At 33.5% G+C, this 22,237-nt stretch overlaps 1 protein-coding gene across 4 annotated transcripts in view; it reads right to left on the reverse strand.

Annotated features, from left to right (window-relative positions):
- Window positions 1-21,885, reverse strand: part of LOC118181046 (uncharacterized) — a 219,512-nt gene extending 197,627 nt beyond the window's left edge. For 2 of the 4 annotated variants that reach the window (XM_085820707.1, XM_085820722.1), the window contains exon 1: window positions 21,530-21,885. The gene's annotated coding sequence lies outside the window, so the exon portion shown is untranslated. The remainder of the gene's footprint in view (window positions 1-21,529) is intronic. The other 2 variants (XM_085820698.1, XM_085820715.1) reach the window with 1 other exon arrangement.
- Between the last annotated feature and the right edge of the window lie 352 nt (window positions 21,886-22,237).

Here is a 22,237-nt window from a genome sequence, read left to right on the forward strand (position 1 = left end):
AAAATAAGTTTTAAATAAAAACGGAACGATTTTTACTCTATATGTAATGTGTAATGCTAGAAGATATCTTTACTAATTACAGTAATGTTGAAAATGTTCATTAGAATTAGCATTTAGACATACTATTGTAGAATCGGTACTTACTGTCTAGGAATATGATGTTCGTAAACTTACATCCGATGTGGCTGTCTAGGGGCTAATAAACTAGTCCGATTTATGTAAAACTTGAATATTTAATGAAACATGAATAGTTGCTACAAATTACAAAGTAACTACATACGTAGAAGGAAATAGATGAGATTATTTACAAACGAAGAGAAGGAATCGTATTTTATAAGCAAACATCTTTGAATCGCGTCATCGTCTTAATGGCGGAATCGTCTGCCTTCGATCGAAAAAGTAAAAGATTTTCTCTCACAGCTTGTCGCGTCATCCGATTATAAAAGAACGATGCCAACCCACAACTGCTTGTCCATCCTGATGGAATGCGGCCTCGCATTCTCGTAGCACCACTGTCTACATCTAGGCACACTAGTAAAGGAATGGAAAGGACATCTCACTAACAGCAATAGTATCTTCCAAGCAGAGGCACTAGCAATATTGAATGCGCTACGACATGCCCTCAACCTTTCCCTTACCAATGCGACTTTTTACACGGACAGCATGTCAGTGCTACACGCACTCAGGGATCATCACCACACTTCACCCATCATCATAGATATACAGCAACTTTTACGCAATAATCATCAAGCCCGCTTTAACATGGTATGGGTGAAAGGACACTCCGACAACGAAGGGAATGACGTCGCAGACCGACTGGCTAATGAGGCTGCCAACAACATCCACGCTCAAACTATAAGAGCCCCTACCCCCGTCTCACACCTCAAGAAAACTCTGCGTAATATCTGTAAAGAAAAGTGGCAAGAAGAATGGAATAGTTGCGACACAGGGAGAAGGACGTATAACTTCCTACCAAAGGTAGACACGGAACGTCTTATAACAATAGCCCCACTAACACAGTACATAATGGGTCATGGCCCATTTCCATCTTATTTTATGCGTCATGGCATCTCAGCATCTGACAATTGTGTCTGTGGCATGCTAGGTTCTCCCGAGCACTACCTATTTGACTGCGGTCTAACAACAAACCACCACTTACCACATCCAATGAATGATAGAACACTTTACTATCGTTTCATAATCCAACACCCGCCAGCTATAAGGAGTATCTGCGCAGCTGTACAGCAAATCAACGCCCTAGGGCAAGACATTTGCGAGCCACAGTAGCATGGTACTGCAGACAATGTACTCAACGATTAGATATTCGCAGTATGTACACATTCTGTAATACACATTCCACATTCAATTTCTAGCCTCGTGTTAACATCTGCTTTCAATAGCCACCAACTTGCAGAAATAATGTTACTGACATGTTTATCAATGTAAAGCACTGGGCACCCAATGGAATGATGTGTTATCGTAAATCGAAATATATAATATCCGTACAATGCACGAATGTAGTGTATGCAACGAAATATGTAATTCATGCAACAGAAGCCCCTAATGAAAGTATGTACATTATGTATTATGTGAACTGAGCATATTTCCGCACAGCGCTACTGCTTTACGCGTAAAGCAGTAGCGTACTGCTGTGTGTAATATTTGCATTTATGTGCTCTACGTGTTTCCATATGTATTCTATGTGTCATGATATGTATTCTCGTGTGTGTTTTTATGTCTTTATGTTACGTAATTACGAGTGTGTTTTTATGCTTTTACGTTTAATTTTGTATATCTATGTGTTTCAGCTTATATGAGTGTTTTAGTGTTTTAATGCTATCCTTTATATTCTTTTTTAAGTTACTTTGTGTTATTAACAACGTTCTATGTAAAAACTACCCGACATCTAGCACATGTATGGCCATGTAAACTCCCTGTGCAGCCTCACTGGGCTCCAGCGAGTTGCTTCTTCGAGATAGTGGAGGACGTGGGACATATGCCTGTTTACCTATGTTATACGCCAGGCGTCCCCGTCCTCCGTCACCTGTCACCTGTCTACATCTAGAGATCTGAAAAATAAAATTAAAAAAAAAAAAAAAAAAAAAAAGATTTTTAGTTACTATTGAGGGAAAAGTCGTCTTAAATGGTTTATTTCAGCCATCTTCCCTTATCATCTTAACATCATCAGAAATAACGGCGTTAGCTCTTCTTAAATGCTCTTTCAGTTTCGTTCATCTTGAACAGTCTATCTGAATACATGTATTTTACAAACACGTCTTCCTTTGATGTTGTCTGGAACAATTCATCTTCGTATTTACGTCTTCTTAAACATCATCTGAATACGTCTTCTGAATGCGTTTTCTTAGATACCGTCTGAATACGTCTTCTGAATGCGTCTTAGATATCTTGAAGATCCGTCATTCGAAGGCGTCTTCTCAAAATCATCTTCTTTAAGCCGTATTTCTTCATACATTTCATCCTTAGACATCATCTTCAGTCTTCTTAAATTAGTTCACGTCTTTAAAATAATAGTCCATTAGTCAAATCGGGAGAAATTTGTCTAGTCGGGAAAAACGTCTAAATCAGGGATCATCAAAATCGGCATTTCATTATCAAATATTTTCAATTTTCTTCCTGGATCTTCTGAATCTGCTTTTTCGCTTCCTTTTTCTCACCTTCTTTAATTTCTTTTGTTTCGTCTTTGCTTTCCGTATCAGCGTCGTTGTGATCAGGTTTTCTGACTGACTCCTGCTTTTCAATCTTCTCTTCTTCTTCGGTGGTCTCTGTAGTTTCTTCGTCTCCATTGGCTTCTTTTGCTTCTCTATTGCAAGGTAGATACTGAATAAGATATTTACTGAATATCTTATTCAGTATCTAAGTAAGTATCAATAAGATAAGGTATTTACTGAAATTGTTCTAGTAGAATTCACATTTGATTCATCATTTTTAGCAACTGACTCTTCTTCGGAAAAATGATTCTCTTCAGAATCTGCTTCTGCAGTGGCGTTTCTCCTCGTTGGCTTCAGAGGTAATTGTATTGTGCTTGAGTTTCCTTTTTGCACTAATTCATCTTTAATAGCATCATTTTCATTTACAGCAGAATCTGCATCACTCGGGACATCATCAGAATTCACAATCAGGAAATCATTGCCACTAGCTTTGATTGTAGATGAAATGTCCAGTTTGATCACATTCTGTACTGTAACAGGAACTATACTAACAGGATCAGTTTCTGGTTTTGGAAGTAAAAAAACATAATTAACAACTTTTCCATATCCTTCTTCAGATCCGTTTCCATTGCAATGAGCATTTTTATGCCCTTCGGGATCACTATCAGATTTCTTATTTTCTGCGATAACGCAAATATTTGATTTAAATAAAGAACCATCAATTTGGAATTTACCTTCAAATCTCTCTATAGGTTTGTTGCCAAATTCCGTTAACTGTAGATCTGCCGACTTAAGTTGAGGAGAACCTATCTTCTTATGTATATCTTCTCGGATTAGCGTTACTTGACTACCAGTATCTATTAAAGGATCAATTTGCAAATTACCCAAATTAACAGTTTTATGCATTTTTTTCCGACAAGTCTGAGTTATTGGAGTAACAGCTTTGGCATCTTGGATATTTTTAGATGATGGTTTCGAACAATCTACGGCTTTGTGTCCAAACAAATCGCATTTAAAACACTTAAATCCTTTACTTTTATTGTTACAAAATTTCGACTTATGGCCTAAACTTCCACAATTATAATACCTTGGCTCTTTAATCTTACTAGGTACAGCGCGTGTTTTATTTTGTGTGTTAGTACTTGAATAACCCTTATCTTTCGTATCTGGAGCGCGAATTTTCTCATAAATTTTTAATTTCTCTTTGAATTCAGAAATAGTTTTACACCCGTACAAAACAATTTTGTTACTACTCTGATTTGGTATCCCATTGATTACATAATCAAGAATTGATGAATCATCAACAGAACCGCGACTGGCTATTTCACGCATGGCAATTAAATATTCGGAAAGTGATTCACCAGGTTTTAAGTGTCGTTTCTGTAACAAATTATGAAGTTGTGCACTGTTTATTTTAGAACCAAATTCAGATAAAAGATTTTCCTTTAATTTGTCCCATGATATTATACCCTTCAAATACCTAATAAATACCTTAGCAGAAGCAGTAAGCAATTTTTTAGCAAACACAATTTTCTGTAATTCCGATAACTTGAATAATTTAAAAGATTCTTCTAAATCACCAATGAAGGATTCAACTGGATATGTATCAGTGCCATTAAATTCAGAAACAGTTTCTAAGATATCACGAAAATGTAGGGAAATATTGCTAGGCATTATAATATTTTCATCCACTGAGTTATTTATGGGAGGTGATTCTGACCGAACAGAATTAATATCATCATTTCTATCAGAATCATAAACACTTTCGCTTTCAGATAACTCATCATCGTCATCACTTTCGGATTTTAAAAGCTTAAAATCACAAAGACTATTCAATATTAAATATTTCAGTTTTTATCAGGATTTGAATCATAATTAAGATGTAACAGATTGCACACAGAAATGAAATCATTTGCAGTAAGAGTTTTAAGTAATTTTTTTTTTTTTTTTTTTTTTTTTTTTTTTTTTTTTTGTTTCTTCAATATTAAAATCAGATGGAAAACCACAAAAGTTACGCAATCTAGCTCTATTTTTTCGATCACCCAAAGTTCCAAACACAATTTGATGTAAAAGTTTAATTGACTTAGTAGGCCCAGTCTTTAAAGAATTTGAAATTCTAGGAATAGAATTTAAGATAGTCATCTTAATTCACAATATCATAGAACACTATTCTTAGAAGTAACAATGTGGAAATAATCGAAACAAAGCTTACTTCTCTTCTTTTGTAATATTCATCATGCTTCTTCCGAGGCTCATCGCGGCCTGAGCGCCCAAATCTGTAGAATCGGTACTTACTGTCTAGGAATATGATGTTCGTAAACTTACATCCGATGTGGCTGTCTAGGGGCTAATAAACTAGTCCGATTTATGTAAAACTTGAATATTTAATGAAACATGAATAGTTGCTACAAATTACAAAGTAACTACATACGTAGAAGGAAATAGATGAGATTATTTACAAACGAAGAGAAGGAATCGTATTTTATAAGCAAACATCTTTGAATCGCGTCATCGTCTTAATGGCGGAATCGTCTGCCTTCGTTATCGAAAAAGTAAAAGATTTTCTCTCACAGCTTGTCGCGTCATCCGATTATAAAAGAACGATGCCAACCCACACTATTTTAAATTAAATTTATTTCAAATTATATCAGTTATGTTATTCTATTAAAAATTCTATTCAAATAAAAAGATTCTATTCAAATAAAATTCAAATAAAAATGAACCGAATATTAACTCCAAGCCCGTTGGTCAAGGGTTAGTTAATAAATGCATGTTAGCATAACGTAGCATAATATTCCGAAAATTTTGAAAGTACTCATTAAAGACATTAAAGAAATTCTTAACTGAAAATAGCTATCTATTTTTTGAAAGGGCTATGAAAATACGCTAATTAAAACGAAACATTTGAAAGATTTCATTATGTATTTAAAAGAAATTAAAATGCAGTCAATCAGCAGATTTTTATGAAGCTCAAAATATTAAAATCAAAAGAAAAAGAATTCTCAGAATTAAAACCTTGCAACTTCTACTAACCCTTGACATTACCATTACCATTAAACAAAACAATTTACTATTTTTAAATGGAAGACACAATAAGTAAAATAAAATTACTTTTAATATTTGAAGATTTCACGTACTCCACCGTAAGTACCACGTGTTTTTAAAGAGATTAAATCTAAAATAAAATATTCTGAATTAGTACAATCAAATCTTTTTTCAAAAAAATGTGTTCTGCATTCAAGCAAGTTTTTTCTGAATCTTTTGTGTCTTTTTGAATAAATTTAAAATAAAAAATTTTTCTTAAAATTAGTCTCGAAGCATCTTTTATTTGGAAATTTTTGAAACTACATTAGAAATATATTTTACAGCTTTTAAAAAACTTTTATTCATAAATAATAATTTCTTTTTATAAATAGCAATCTGATACTTTTTCACTAGAACACGTGAATTCCCAACTATTTCACGCGTATTTAGATATTTTGATACAGTAAATAAAATAGTAGAAGTACAGTAAAGATTTAACGTGAAAAATAATATGTTAATTAAAGATAAACCTTGCAACAATGCTCCAGGAAACATGGAAAGACTAACCTGTACATGTTTCAGAATGCACCAGAGTCTGAAAATGAGCATTAAATATTTGAAAAAAAAAAGTCGCAATTAATTTTGCTTTAATCCTAACGAAAGAGGATATAATGTCTGATAGCCCTCGAATCGATAGAGATATGTTTAAAATCTACGCCAAACTTAAAATAAAAATTCTTTTTTGTCTAATTTCAAATAAGAAATCTTTTCAGGGGAGTCGTTTTCAAACATTCTGTTACGATACGCTTTTATAATTCCATTGTCTTGGCAAATGTTGTCACTGAGCGAAACAGATTTTTAGTTTATCTTCCAAGCGTTCTCGCATATAACCAGTTATTAGATTATTCCTTCTGCAAAACTAAAGAAATTTTATTTATTTTTCAAATTTAATCAACTAATGAGTAAGAATTTCTTAATAAATTGAGAAATTTAAAAGCAATCGTAATAATTTGAATTTTCACTCTTTTTAGTAATGCATCTATTTAATATTAAAAAATGCATTTAATTGTTTTTGCAACATCATTAATCGTAAAAGATGTTCATAATGCCATATATTACGTTCCTAGCGTAGAATCGATTGGTTTTTTGTTGCAGATTTCTTTTACATGCTTGATTCGAAAATGAAATTGGTTATCACATAAAAGCTTTCGAACAGTTTTTTTTTTTTTTTTTTTTTTAAAGATTTTGAACAGCTGTTCAAATGTGTACACACTCTGGAGTTCATTTAACTTTATACTCGAGAACATCTTCCTAAAACATCTGCTACGAAAAGTAATCGAATGATGTTTGCAACTAAATCTGAACACATATCGAATTAAATCAAACAATATAAACCTATATCGTAAAGAATATATACTTTTGAATTTTCTCGGAGTATAGCATTAAAATGATGGCCGTATTTCCGTATAATTTAAATAATGCCTTCGTTACTGTACTTGTTACTGCATCTAATGTAATGTAACTGCATCTAATGTAATGTAACTATGTAACTGCATCTAATGTAATGTAACTGCATCTAATGTAATGTAACTAATGTAATGTAACTGCATCTAATGTAATGTAGCTTGTGTACTGCATGTAATGTAATGTAACTATGTGGAAAACAGCACTCGTAATTCCCCATTTCACGAAAAGTTGCAAAGAGTTATCAAGTTATTTCGGAGCGAGAATCGTGAAACATCAGCTATACTCTTGTCGGAATACGAATCGTGAATTCTCCAATTGCTAGCTGATAACCGCTTACACCATGAGAGCACGCATGCATATATAGATATGTACACCATTGTTTGTACATATCTATATATAAAAAATATGTAAAAGATAAATTATAATTTAAACTAGCAATAACCTCTTAATCCCTCCTCTATTCTAAAAATAGTAATTACTTTTTCTGCACTGCATAAAGTACCTAATTCGGAACTTAAAATTTCGAGAACTGAAACGTTGTCTTAAGAAGCAACTTCAACCGAAACCTTCTCTTAATAGGTTGCCGTACTGGATAACAGCGCACATTTGATTCTAGCTCTCTTGCCGTTAAGACGCTCCTTCGCTCGCTGACTTGTTTCTTAGCCTGTGCTAGCCCTCCTGGTGCTAGCCACTAGCGTAGAATCGATTGGTTTTTTGTTGCAGATTTCTTTTACATGCTTGATTCGAAAATGAAATTGGTTATCACATAAAAGCTTTCGAACAGTTTTTTTTTTTTTTTTTTTTTTTTTTTTTGAAAGATTTTGAACAGCTGTTCAAATGTGTACACACTCTGGAGTTCATTTATCCAGTGTTCTAAAAATACACTGGTGTGCAAAAATTAAGGACGAGACGGTTTTTTCAATATAACTTTGTACAAAAGCTTTCCAAATCAACACATTTAATACCGTAAGATCCCCAATACGTAAGGACATGAGTAATGTAAGCAACACTTTCTAAAAGAGAAATCAGAGGGATAAAAAGAAGCTTTATTGAAAAAGTAGCATGGAGCGCAATGCGACTGAAGGCCAAAACATCCCTGTGATGGGTGTCCAGCAAGAAACATCCAGTCTTTAATAGGGGATATGATCTCCCCTGACTGCTAGGCAGGTTTCACAGCGTCTGCCCACGCTGAGAATGAGAATGTCAATGAGTTGTTGAGACATTGCTGCCCATTCGTCTTGCAGCGCCAATCGAAGCTGCGGAATCGTTACTGGTGGTAAGGTACGAGCTGCCAAGCGTCTGCCTAGAAACTCCCATACATGCTCTATGGGATTGAGATCCGGAGATCGTGCCGGCCAATCCATACGTTCAATATCCTCACTCTCTAAGAGCTGTTTGGCAGCTACTGTGCGATGACATGGTGCATTGTCGTCCATGAAAAGGAACTGCGGACCCATAGCGCCTCTAAAAAGACGCACATATGGAAGAAGAATCTCGTTACAATAACGGGTCCCGTTAACTGAACCTGCGTCGAAGATGTGAAAGTCTGTACGACTACCAAGCATGATGGCTCCCCAAACGAGAACACCGCCACCTCCATACCTGTCCCTTTCAATGATGTTCGAGGGATGATTGCGGCTTTCCCGCTCTCTCCAGATGAGTATGCGATGAGAATCGCTACTCAGACTGAATCTGCTCTCATCTGTAAAGAGTACTCGTCCCCATTCATTGTCTCTCCAATTCCGGTGTTCCCGGCACCACAGAGAACGCCTTCTCCGACGGGCAGGCGTTAGAGTTACACACCGTACAGAGCTTCGTGCAAACAGACCACCACCGTGCAGTCTTCTGGCCACGGTAAAACGCGATATCGGTCGTCCAGTCGCCTGTGTCGTGTGTCTAGCGATTTCTCCCGCTGTCAGCCGCCTGTTTCTTCTGGCCTGTAAGGCAATATACCGGTCATCTGCGGGTGTGGTTCCTCGTGGACGACCACTACTAAACCCCCGGATAGCTGTTCCTGTAGTTTGAATACTGATCTTGCACCGACAACATGCTTTATACTACTCAGACACTCTCCCATTACTTCTACCTGCATATCTGCGCATGTGCTACCGTACATCACCTTACTTAATCTCTTGATTGGTCTTTATGTCCGCTCTGCCTCTTCGTTCAGTTGATATGCTAATTTTTCGACTTCGTCCTTAATTTTTGCACACCAGTGTATAACTTGTATAACTTGCGTAAAATTTCGGGGTGCATAGCGCGCCCACAATGATGATGTGCAATGAAAAAGAATATATGTTCTAACAATTAATTATCAAGAAACAAAATTATGTGTGGAATTTAGGGCTTGGCATGTCTTCAAGTGTCATCTCTCTAACTACGCAGTAAAGCTTCTTCAAATTATTACAACGCAAACAATCATCGCCAGTCCGTTTCAGCTTTCTCCAAGACATCCTGTTACGTATATATTATATATAATTTATTTACTAAATAATATTGATTATATTATCTCCTAAGATGAATTATAGTAGAATTATCTGAAAAGAGTGAATCCATATTTAGTAAGTTCTATTTCGAAAGATGTTTTGAAGTAACTTGAATGTAAATTGTTAAAAATGTTTAACGGGGACTTGAATTAAATCATGAATAACAAACGAGCAATATCAATTTTACTGCAGTTACTCGAGCGATATCAATTTTACTGCAGAAATTGCTTTTCACTCAAAATTGAATTAGCTAAAATGCTTATCGGAATGAGTTCTTTGATTCTCTGCATTGGTTCTTAATCCCTTCTATTCACGGAAATGTTTGGCCTAGCTTAAATTTCCGGTTTGGCATCGCCTTATTGCTCGAGTAAAGGACAAAACACCTTCATATTTATTTCTTAATTATTGTTCATTGAGCGGGAGTTGGTTTGTTCCCCTTGAAAAGTCAACTAATTTCCGATCAATGGCAATGATTACTTGCATTTAATTTAATTACTTGCTTTTAATTTATTCCTTTTTGCAATTGAAATTTTGTTATTCATGATTTAATTCAAGTCCCCGTCAAGCATTTTTAACAATTTACATTCAAGTTACTTCAAAACATCTTTCGAAATAGAACTTACTAAGTATGGATTCCCTCTTTTCAGATAATTCTACTATAATTAATCTTAGGAAATAATATAATCAATATTATTTAGTAAATAAATTATTATTAACTTACATTGCAGCAATTGCGCAAGTAGTAGAACAACTCGATTTCGCACTAAGTGAATTTAAGATCATACAACATTTATATATATATATAATTTAAGAAAGTTTAAGAAACATATTGCTTCCAATTTGATATGAGTTTTAAATACGCTTATTATTTGAAAGTATTCTAGTGATAATTTCGTTTATTTTGTATTTACACTTTTCATTGCACTTTATTTTAACTTACGTTAAAAAAAATTTAACCGGAACCACAGTATCACAACGACTTTTAAGCGGAAGCACGAAGAATTTTCTTTTTACCTTATATGATACATACCTGACATAATAAAAGCAAGGAAAACTATTGATGCGTAGCCATCCTATATTGAAGAGGAAGTATTCTGGTTGCCTTGCAAGCTAATGTGTTGACTTCGTAAAGAAAACTTGGCAGTCGAGGCGATTTTAATTCCATTTTTATTTCCAATTAACCCGGATCAGCCTTATATGGGTGAGTGCTGTCCTCAAGACAAATTACGCCTCTGAAAAGTCTAACATAGAATTCTAAAATCGCCTCTCTATACCTTGTAGCAGTCAGGAGCCTTTGTCGAACACATGAAGGGGTATGCGGACGTCACTTAACGCCTGCTCAAATTTTTACACTTTCACCGCCGTAATGACCATTTTTCCTAATGAGGGAGTCATGGTATTATATTCCGGGCTCTCTCTAAATACAGGGACGTCGAGAATCAGTGTGAAGGCTGAATCTGGATTCAAATCACGATGCTCCAGTGAAGTCTGGTCCAAGACGCATGCTGTCTCCATCATGCTAAACGCGCACTCTATTGTGTACTAATGAGCAGGACGCAAACAGTGGGCCTTCTGGCATACAGCCCTATCTCATAAAACCTTAGGGGAACTGTAAACCATAAAACTCGGGTCTAGTGGCAGAAATCAGTCACGTGAGGGCTGTGAAACTGTAGCATTCCTTTGACTCTGTGCTGAAAGTGCCAAACAATTATTCTCATTTATCGTTGTGGATCTTGATCGACCTTGTCCAGGTCATCTCAATATGGATGCAGTGCCCTGAAACTGTTTCCACAAAGTGTAGATGACGCTGGGCACTATAGTGAGCTCTGTAGCTACCTTCACTTTTAATCTGCCACCAATATAGCGACAATTTTCCATCTGATTCTGTCATCCATACGTTTGTGGCTACTTATTTGAACTGATACCTTATAAAATGTATCAATTCTTGCGAGAAACCCGGCGAATGTCGTAAAGAAGTATTAGCACACAAATCGCCGAAAACCCGTCACGCACTTGTATCACCTATACAACCGCAACTCCGCAGACAATGCACGTGTACGCTTACTCATTCGAGTCGTATATTATGTATTCCAATACTTGAATAATTCTTTGGTGGTATACTTTGTACCTAGTTGGTTCAATACTTTTCGTAAAAATAGATATAATTTGCATATTCTTTTAACTTTGCGCACGAGTGTATATATGTATCGGTAACGTGACATCACCGGGATTCGAACGACGGATCTTCCACTTGCTAACTGTTTGTGCTATCAGTTGTATACTTATAAGGTATTTCTCCCGCCTTCCTAACATGCCTTCGTGGTGTAGTGGCCAGCACGAACGACGTGTACTCGAGGTGTCCGTAATTCGAGTCCCGGAGAAAGAACTGCTCATTTTTCATCTCACCTGCTTCGAAATAACCTACTGTCTCTACATATTTAAGTCAAGACAGCAAGCGTGAGGGATAGAGAATTCAGCAAATGTTTAACTATTAAATGAATAATAAATTAATATTTTAATTTGGATAAAAAGTGCGTTTATTGATTTTAAGTGACTATATATTTTAAGCGACAGAGTTAAAATTCGAAAAATAAATTAAAAATCAACTGGACTAAAAGAAAAGACCAAATTATAGATCTAATGTTTATTAAACATTAGAGGTCTAAAGTTTATTAAACAATAAATACCCTTGATAAACCTGTATGAGTTTTTTAAGTTTTGTTAGCCTTAATGTAATATTTCAGTAACAGTTATATAATGAAATTACAATGTAATATAGTATATATAACGCAAATAGCAAAGAATGACTATGGTCTGTGACAGCAGTGGACATTTTTATTTAAAAACTTGGACTAAGTATATTTATCGATATATTTCAATCTGAAGAGTCAGTTTAATTTTTTTTTTTTAAGAAAGTCTTCGTAAAGAAAACTTGGCAGTCGAGGAGATTTTAATTCCATTTTTATTTCCAATTGACATTATGTGGCCACAGATCACTCGGCACCCTAGTCGTGCCGAGTGAAAGTACACTGCTCAAAAAAAAAGAGGGGGACAGTGCTATAGCTTCCGTTCTACTGGGGCGATTCACGAAATTCAAATTGCGCTCTTCATGTCTCGAAAGCGCGATTTAGGATATATATTGGATTTATATAGCACTATTCTAACATAGGTATTTTGACACAAAATCGGACTTTTTCTGAAATAACATACCAAGTTTTTTCCATATTTCGATTCTACGATTCAAATTATGCCAGAATACCAAGTTTTGTAAAAATCGTACGAGCAGTTTTTAAAATATTAGCTCTCAAAATTTTAGCTCCTCAATGTTAATTAAATTTTACAAATATTTATTAATATCTCTTTTTATATTAAACTTTTTTTATTTTTTCTTTCACATTTCCGAATTTAGATTTATTCCAAATAAAATTTACCTATTTTTTATGTACTATTTTTTACATTTCTATTTTTAAATAATTTTTATAAATTTTTCGAAAAAAATTTTGAATCATAACCTTTAAACTTTTTACCATCATCTTAAAGTAATTGTATTTCTAGGCATACCTGCAAAACATTAGACTTTTTTATTCAAAATTTACTATGATATACACGAATTTAATATTTTTGCGTTTTGAAATTTGGCATCTTTTTTTTTTAGCGGTAATAACGCCAAATGTGGTTTATGGATTTTTGTTACAGTGAATTGCCACAGCTATTTTTAACCTTAAATTTCAAGTAAAATTTTACGGAGAATTAATTATATGAAATTTTTTCCCTCAATGATGCGTAATAAATATTTATTAATACTATATGAAAAGCTATTTTTTTAAATTATAGATGATATTATTCAAATTTTTAACTATTTTTTTAAATTTCTCTCTTTCTTCCTTGTTTTAAAAAATATTTGTAAGAGTAAATTTTTATCTTCGGCGTTTTGTCGTTTGCTACTTTAATTTAACTTCGTTTAAATTGAATTGTCTAAAACTGAGAACTTTCGTTTGCTGTTTATTTGAATTTTACGAAAATATTTTATGACATTAACTGCATAATTTATTTCTAAATAAGCTGTTGCTTATGAAGTGACTGAAAGAGCGAATAATACTATCACCCATATTTTTAAAGCACAGTATATTTTTATAGAAACATAAGATTTAGAATAATCATTTTTATAAAAATTAAGCTATGATATAAACATACGGTACTTTTCCGTTTTGCCGGCGCAAGCGATAAAGTCGCCAATAATGGTACAACCGATGCCAAACGGAATATTCTCGCTGGTAACCTTTTACGCCTCATTTTCAAAACAAGTTGCAGCTTTTTCTTATCAGATTGATTGTTTCTTTCAATACTGGCATATAATTACATAGAATTTTTATCAGATAGTTCAGTTTTATGTCTAAGGCCATTTTCGGTAATTAAGTCAATTAGGATGCAATCACACTCTTACCCGAAGCCGAATATATAGAAAAGGAAAGTCAAGGGTTAAATTCATCAATTCTAATGAGAATGCATTAGTGAAGTAAAGCACTGCAGTTTTAAATTATTTCTGAGTGAGCTATTCATACACATTGAAATATTTCTTGCATTTAAACTTGTGTTCCAAATTAAGATTTAACTTGAAATTAATGTAGATAATTACCGAGAGCATTAGATTTTTGTAAAGTAGTTTACGTGAGATGAGATCACTTGGGTCACGTGATACGAACCGGCGAATTAGGATGTTGAACCATGAAAGCATAGTAAATTCTTAAATTAATGTCCTTTTACAAATTTATTGTCTTTATTTATTGGCTTTTTATAAAGTTTTAAGCGATATTAAAATGTTTATGCCTTCAAAAAAAAAAAAAAATTCTTAGAACTAAAATTTTTTAAATATTTTTTATGTGTATACTGTATGTTGTCTCCAATAAAGTCTGCTTGGCGAGATTTGCGCCGGCGAAACGGAAAAGTACCAAACATACAACTCTCTAGAGACCGAATAAATGGAAGTTCAATGATTATGTAGAAATGATCTACAGCTACTTAATGGCTGGATAAGTCAGCAGGTTCTGTGGACAAGTAAGAATAATTACATAAAAGACACCCAAATTCTGGATTGAAATAACAAGAGGGTACGATATTTATTAAATGAATTTAAGAAGTTTTTAAACATTAAAAAATCAACTCATTTTTTATCCTAAAATGTATTTTTATGCGTAGCGTATTTTCATTATATCCTTAAAATTCCATTTTAGAATGTAATTGCCAAGAACTGAATTCAAATCATTAGTAATATAATAAGTAATTATTCCGGTTATTAATAAATACTTCTTATAAAGTAATTGCAAATATTTCAAAAAACTTTCTGTCTGAAAGCAAATATTTCTAATTTTATATTAATCAAGATTGCACACGATATTATTTATTTGCACTTCAATTCTTACAGTCAGCTCTAGTAGAAGTTACAAATCAATTATATTTAATTAAGGAATGACCATCTAAGTTTAGAAAACAGCGTACCGTAACAGCAATTCAATTATTAGTGCCGTATCTTTCATATTACTCCCGATTGTCAAGCCCACCAGCGGCCGAGCTTTAAAGTCGCTGAACACTGGTAGTTCGGTCCGAGGTTCGAATCCCGCGAACAGGCTGGCTGCATGGGTGTTTTTGTGGTTTTCCCCATGTGTATACGAGCCAGTTTCCCTTAGAAAGTCCTCCACGAAGGCATCCCTCCCCTTAGGCAGATAACCTTAGTGTGCTTTGCCATAATTAAATACACCACCACATCACACCCGATTGGCAAGCTACATCGCGCTTAAACTAGGTTAGTTGGTTATTTGAACATAGAAGGAACATGGGAGCTATTTGGTTAAGATGCTTTCATAGAGAACCTTTGTAAAGAGAACCTAGAAAACTACGAAAACCTACCACGCAGCCTGGGTTAGACTTCATAACAATTTGGCAACAAACAATTAGTATTTAACAATCTTCAAATGCTAGGCAACTGGTGAGACTTCAATTAAATATTTTATTTGTAAATATTTAAAATATTGCTGTATTCTTAGACACAAAAAGCAGAATTAAGTTTTGTTAACTCGTTAGTAAACTACCAAGCCGTAGTGCAAATGAATATTCAATTTGTTTTGAAATAATTGTATTCACTTAATATTCTTGGAATATGAGCTAAAGGAGGAATGATCTCGGAAGATTAAAGAAGTGTTTAAATCCAGTGATATTAATTTTGCCTTACAAGCTCAGAATCAAAACGATTCTGCAATTGCCCGAGTAGTTGACTTGTAAATGGCTGTGAATTAAGCAAATGACTTTTAATCTTAAGTTATTCAGTCAGAAAACGCATTCCAAATGTTTTGATTTGCATGACAGTGCATCTTTTCATTGTTCAATAACCAATCGGAGAACCGCTTGTATTCCGAAAATAAGTATGTGTACTCAATCGTCGTGCATGTTCTTCAAATTTGTCTTCTTGTGATTTTTTTTTCTTTCCCAAATCTAAAGTTGCCTCTCAAACGAAAGTTTTTCGACATTGAAGAGACAAAAGGAGTATGATATCTACTTTTAGAGGCATGTCAAAAACAGATCTCTACAAGCCTTCTCTTCCATTACATGTTGTGCATTCAGATAAAAAGTTGTATCAGCGTAAATTCTATAACCTATTTTTATTACACTCTGATTACTTTATTAACATACAGTGAATATATACTAAACCTTTTACTTCAGCTTCAGTAATTCGGAATTTTTGACGGAAGTGTTGTCGGAACTAGGACTTAGAAGATAAGCCAAATTGAATATTTTGGATAATCCAATAAGTTCAAGGTCGAAGTTTCAATATTTTATTTTCGAAGGGAGGGGAAATATTTTCAGTTTTGGTCCATTATTCTAAGTATATTTGCTTTGATTCTTTATTTTTTCCATAAAAGCGAAAATCTTACGCATGGTATACATATAACGCATAGCTTCAAATTAAAATTTAATAATATACAGGGTGGTTATAATTAAAGTTCCACTTTGAAACAGTGATAAAAGGAAAACTACTGGATCAAATGTTATCAAACTTGGTAACCGTGCAAAAGAAGTCATGGAAATTTATTTTCCGCGAAAAAACGAAAGTTCGAAACCTCACCAGGGGGAAGGGGAATGGCGCTGTATGCAATATTGTTAAACGAAATATGGGTCGGAATCTAACTTAACCTTTTGTTACACGGTTTAATATGCTGTATACCCTTAAGAAACTTTGAAGTAAGGAAATTACCATTTAAAGGCGTTAAATTCGATAAAAGTCGAGTGCGCCGTCCGTGTAAGGGAGAAATTCGTCCGTGAAAACCACGAATTAGCGATTAGAAAATTTGAGATCACAAATCACTCGCACAAGTGCGTACAATCTAGAAATCGTATTCTTACAGATCGCTAATTTGTAATTTTTGAAGCCTGAATTCAGCCCTAAAATATGAAGATACTGATTCAAAACGCTTTTAATCGATTTGGGCCAAAGAAATCCCTCATGTTATCTACCTAGTTCCATTGCATATTATCCTACTGCATTCAGTTGCATAGCAGTCGTTCCACACCGTTTGGTGTGGAATGATAACTAGTTTCATAACTGAACCATTTTTCTCTGAATAGTAGTCGACAGCTGGACCACTGTGATTGCAGCTCGCTTAGAGTCAATGTTAAAATGTTTCGTGATACATGAACTGCATTAACGTGGCATTTTAGATACTACGATTTTTATGCAGGGCTGGGTCCCAACGTACAGTTACTTAGGAAACATTTCACGAATGAACGTCTTATAGGCCAACACTTCCCCTCTTCCCACCAGACCTCAAACCTCTGTGACTGTTAGCTATGAGGTTATCTCAAAAGCACTGTTTATGGTGATAATCTAAACAATTTGGCAGAAATGAAAAATGTGATACACAGACATGTCCGTAACATTCCTCCTGATGTGCTGAGAGCTGCTGTTGAGAATGCAGTAACAGGATTTAATTTGCTTTCGGAAAATACTGGACGTTACATTGAACATGCTTTTTAACACGTTTTGGAAACGATTAAACACATTTTAAACCGATGTTTTCATGTCTTATTTCATTTAACAATATTGCATACAGCGCCATTTTCCCCCTGGTGGTGAGTTTCTGAACTCTTTTTTTTTTCCCGCGGAAAATAAATTTTCATAATCTCCTTTACACGAGTCCCAAGTGTGATAACTTTTGGTCCGGTAGTTTTCCTTTTATGACCATTTCAAAGTGGAACTTTAATTATAACCACTATGTAAATTAAACTTTGAAACGCAATTCATGTAACTGATATTTTAAAAAAATTGACAAGAATACAAAATTCATGGAAGTCTAGCAATCGAAAAATCTTAATTTTCTTGTGTGAGCACTGAAAATAACTATAGAAGGAAAGAAGAAAATTAGGGAGAAAAGTAAACAAATATTTGCAGGGAAATTTGGCTGTCAGACATACCAAGATGTTTCAGAAAGTTGGACGCTTTTGAAGATACTTTTAGGATACTTCAAAGAATTTAGGTGTTCAAAGAGAAAACACTTGGACGTGTACACCAGCAAACACCATCAATTGAGCTTGTGTTAACAGAAAAGACAAAAACGATATCATTGCAGATTAAAGTGAAGAGCGACTGACTATATGGTTGTATAAATTTAAATTACGTTATAGAACATTAAGTCGTATCATAAACGGAGAATCCCATGATTTCTCAATCGAATTATTTGAAGATTCAGGAGTTTATCCAGCGATGTATGTGGATGTCACCTAAAGACGTTTTCTTCCCTCCTGATGAAACAGCGGCCGAGCGGTAAAGTCGCTGAACACTGGTATGTTCGGTCCCAGGCTCGAATCCTGCAAACGGGCTGGCTGCATTGGCGTTTTCGTAGTTTTCCCCATGTATAACGTGTATACGGCTCAGTTTTCCTTAGAAAGTCCTCCACGAAGGCATCCCTCCTCCTAGGCAGATAGCCCTAGTGTGCTTTGTCATAATTAAATAAATCAAAATCTCCTGATGAAACCAGTCTTTCCTTTTATCTCATGCCTTCAAATGCGTAGCTTCTAAAGACTGATAAAGTCTCTGACGAAATGGATTGAATTGGATTATTAAGTTACGGCAAAGCAGGGCTATCTGCCTAAAAGGAAGGATGCCTTCGTGAAGAAATTTCTAAGGGAAACCAGCTGGCATACACGTTACACATGAGAAAATCCACGAAAACGCTCACGCAACCAGCCCGTTTACCGGGATTCAAACCACGGAGTCAACTACCAGTGTTCAGCGACTTTACCGCTCGGCCGTTTGTGGGCCTTTATGAAATGGAAGGCGATAACTTTATTAAAAATGATTGTCAGAAATACCAAGATGTTTCAAAAAGTTGGATGCTTTTGAATATACTTGCAGAATGCCTAAAGAAAAAGAGCAAGAATGAAGCAGAATGCCTGAAGAAAAAATAAATTTTTGCATAAAATTTAGTATTTGTACTTTATTTTAATTTAAAACTTTTTAATCTTATGATATTTGAGTCTTGCAATTTCAAAAATAAAATATTTGACTAAAATATGAATAACATTTTAAGAAACCAAATGTAGGATAAAATTGTGTAAAGCAATGGGCACAATGATAAAACTGTTTAAAGCAGTGTATGCAAGTCATCCTAAATTAAAATGTCGGTTATACATCTCTCTTATTTATATATATCTTTTCTGAACGGAACATTGAAAGACGTGTTAAGTCTGCTTTACTGTATTTTCTCTTTTAATATATGCAGTTTTCAAATGCATCGTAGTCTGGGTTAAAAGTATTCTTCCGAAAGAAACGCAATTCAAATAAATAAAATCAAATTCTGGAAAATTTATATTTATAAATATATTTAAAATGCTCAGTTCGAATGAATAAATAGAAAATTTAAAAATAATTATCTGAAGAGACAATGCAACACTAACAATTAAAACAAAAGTCTAAAAATTTAAAAATTACCTAAAATAGTAACTATGACTAAAAATGTAGTATAAAGAAAAACTATTTGAAAATAAATAAATAAACGATACACCTTTGATTAAAACTACGCAGTCCGAATGAGTAAATAGAAATTTTTAAAACAGTTATTCGAAAGAAACTATGCAGCGTAAACAATTAAAATAAAAATTCGAAAAAGAAAAAAAAATTGCTTAAAGTTTATAACAATTATCATTAAAAATATAAGATAAAGAACATTATTTGAAAGAAGGAACGATTGCGTCTTTTTTTCCTCTCCCGCACTATGTAAAAATGGAAATGAATATAGGTTGCCACATATTAAGAAGTTCGCCAGGTGAACTAATTTTGGCGCAAACTGAATAAAAAGAGCCAACATAAATTGTTGAATTTCTCCGTAAATTTCGCACCAAACTTTAATATTTAGGCATAATTTGAGTCGTAGAATCGAAATATGTAAAAACATTGGCATGTTATTTCAGAAAACGTCCGATTTTGTGTCAAAATTCCTATGTTAAAATAGTGCTATATATAAGTCTAATATATATCCTAAGTCGCGCTTTCGAGACATGAAGAACGCAATTTAAATTTCATGAATCGATCCAGTAGAAAATGAAATATAGAACTGTCCCTTTTTTTTTTTTTTAAGTAGTGTACATTTTATGAAAAATTGAAAGTACATTTCATGAAAACGTACAGAACAAAACTCTACTGCTGCATGAATAAAATTTTCGAATTACGGTCGGTTAAAACTCCATAAGATGTGAGACCACTGTATACAGAATTTTTATAACTTAGCAATGAATCCATGTATTGAACGATTAAATAAGAGATTTTCAATACAAATATTAATAGCAATAACTTATAAACAATGTCTGCATACATATTACAAACTCATTTTTGATAATTCTAACAAACATATTAAATAATATTAAAAAAATAGATGAACGATAAATATTAAATAAAAATAACAAAAATATAAGTATTAAGAGATTTTCTAACTGCAAGGGCATTACGTATTTTAAGGATTGTATTAAATTCAAAGTAGAAAAATAAAAAATATGTATATAAAAATAAACCTGAAATAGTGCAATTTAAAACTAGAATTAAACTACATGATGCCAAAATTACCCCCAAAAGATGATACTAAAATTACCTCTCCTCCCAAAAAATATTAATTTAATCCAATTTATATAGCTTTCACTTATTTATATTTTGTTTATTTTTTTAAGTAAAAATAATAATCAAATAGTTATCAGTAAATCGATCACATTTTTTTTCCATTTCTATAGGTTTTTCTTTTATTATGAACAATGTAAACTCTTGATGAAACTAAAATACTCTTTATGAAGAATGTATTTTCCGCTTAATACATGAAAGAAAAATACATCAAACTGATCTTTAGAAATGGGTGAATTCAACTTTAATTTTGTTTAAAACTGGCCGTAAAATATTTAAAATTTTCCCAGTTTTCAAATTTAATCTTTCCTTAACACAGTAAGATGTCCTTTTATTACAAATGGACGAATACAAGAATAATTTCTTGAAAATGATTACTTCGAGAGCAATACACGAATAAAAGTGCCAAATTTCATTGTTTTCTAGAAGCAGAGTTTCTTGGCTATTGAAAGCAGCGTTTAGTTAGAATAGTGATCTTGGATACATACGCTTTTTTCTTTGCGGAAAAATTATACAACATTAAAAATTATAGACATTATACTGCTTTATAAACAAACTAAGTAATCCATTCAAATATGATAGAAACGATAATAAAACTGTACACCTGAACTTTTTTGTTAGGACTAGAATGTATAGTTAGATTGATTATCAAAAGGCGTCAAATAAAACAAATTATAAATATAAATTTTATAATATTTTTAAGAAATTGAAAGTAAATTATTACTCACCCGCTACAGATACTTTTTGCTTTTCTTAAATTCAGAATTTAGTATGCAGAATATCCAGTATCATAAGAAAGAAAACAGTTCACTCAGTTTCAAATATTCAAATAAACAGTTCACTCAGTTTCGAATAAGAATGTTGTATTTTATTCACCAAAAATACCTTATCGTCTGCTATAAATATAGAAATGGCAGCACTAAAAAATAACTTCTCAAATAAACAGCATGTTAAATATCATCATCAAAAGACGAGTTACCGAATAGCAATTAAACATCTCTTGCTCTTTCAAGAGTAAAGAGAAGAGAAGGAAGAGCGATAACACAGTTCTTAACGGTCAAGTGAACTCGGCTAGTCTGACACTTATTTATAGTTTAATAGTTGCCTTTCAGAGAAGGAAACAAAAGTTATTTCTGGGCACGCCATCTATCGAGCAATTCGGAAACTACATTTAGTTGTTTTCCGTTTTTCGCGCTTCAGACTGTTGTTACACATACATTACTTTCTCAAGATGAAAATGATGGAGACTTCATTATTATTATGTTCAGGTTATGCACTATTGATGAAGCATCTTTTTGCTTTCCATGATGGATTTCTGTGGATTCAGTAACATCTTATTGCTTTTCATTAATTACCGGGTGAATCTCTAGAATCAATTAATCTGTATTTGATTTATTCAGTAAAGTATGAATGAGTTTGGCATACAGGGGCGTAGC

This window comes from Stegodyphus dumicola, chromosome 1 (assembly GCF_044657685.1).
Source record: "Stegodyphus dumicola isolate Sdum_Otavi_A_Nest chromosome 1, ASM4465768v1".
NCBI lineage: Eukaryota > Metazoa > Arthropoda > Arachnida > Araneae > Eresidae > Stegodyphus > Stegodyphus dumicola.